Raw genomic sequence first — 244 nt, forward strand, 5'->3', positions numbered from 1 at the left:
AGAGTCTGTCTCCCTTGAAATAGCTCCGTTTTCTGTTACCATTAAACAGATTATCTGGGTAACTTAGGTGTATATAACATGCTAACGAAGTGTTGTTAAATTATTTTGGTTTGAATAGAATTATGCATAGCTGTTGTGTACTGTCTAAATAAATACTATCCATAGTTTTGATCCATGGATATAAGAACAAATGGTATAGTTTCAGTTTTCCACAGACATGGTAAAAGGTACAAGGTAAATTTTT

The sequence above is a fragment of the Penaeus monodon genome, chromosome 28 (genome assembly GCF_015228065.2).
Source record: "Penaeus monodon isolate SGIC_2016 chromosome 28, NSTDA_Pmon_1, whole genome shotgun sequence".
Lineage (NCBI taxonomy): Eukaryota > Metazoa > Arthropoda > Malacostraca > Decapoda > Penaeidae > Penaeus > Penaeus monodon.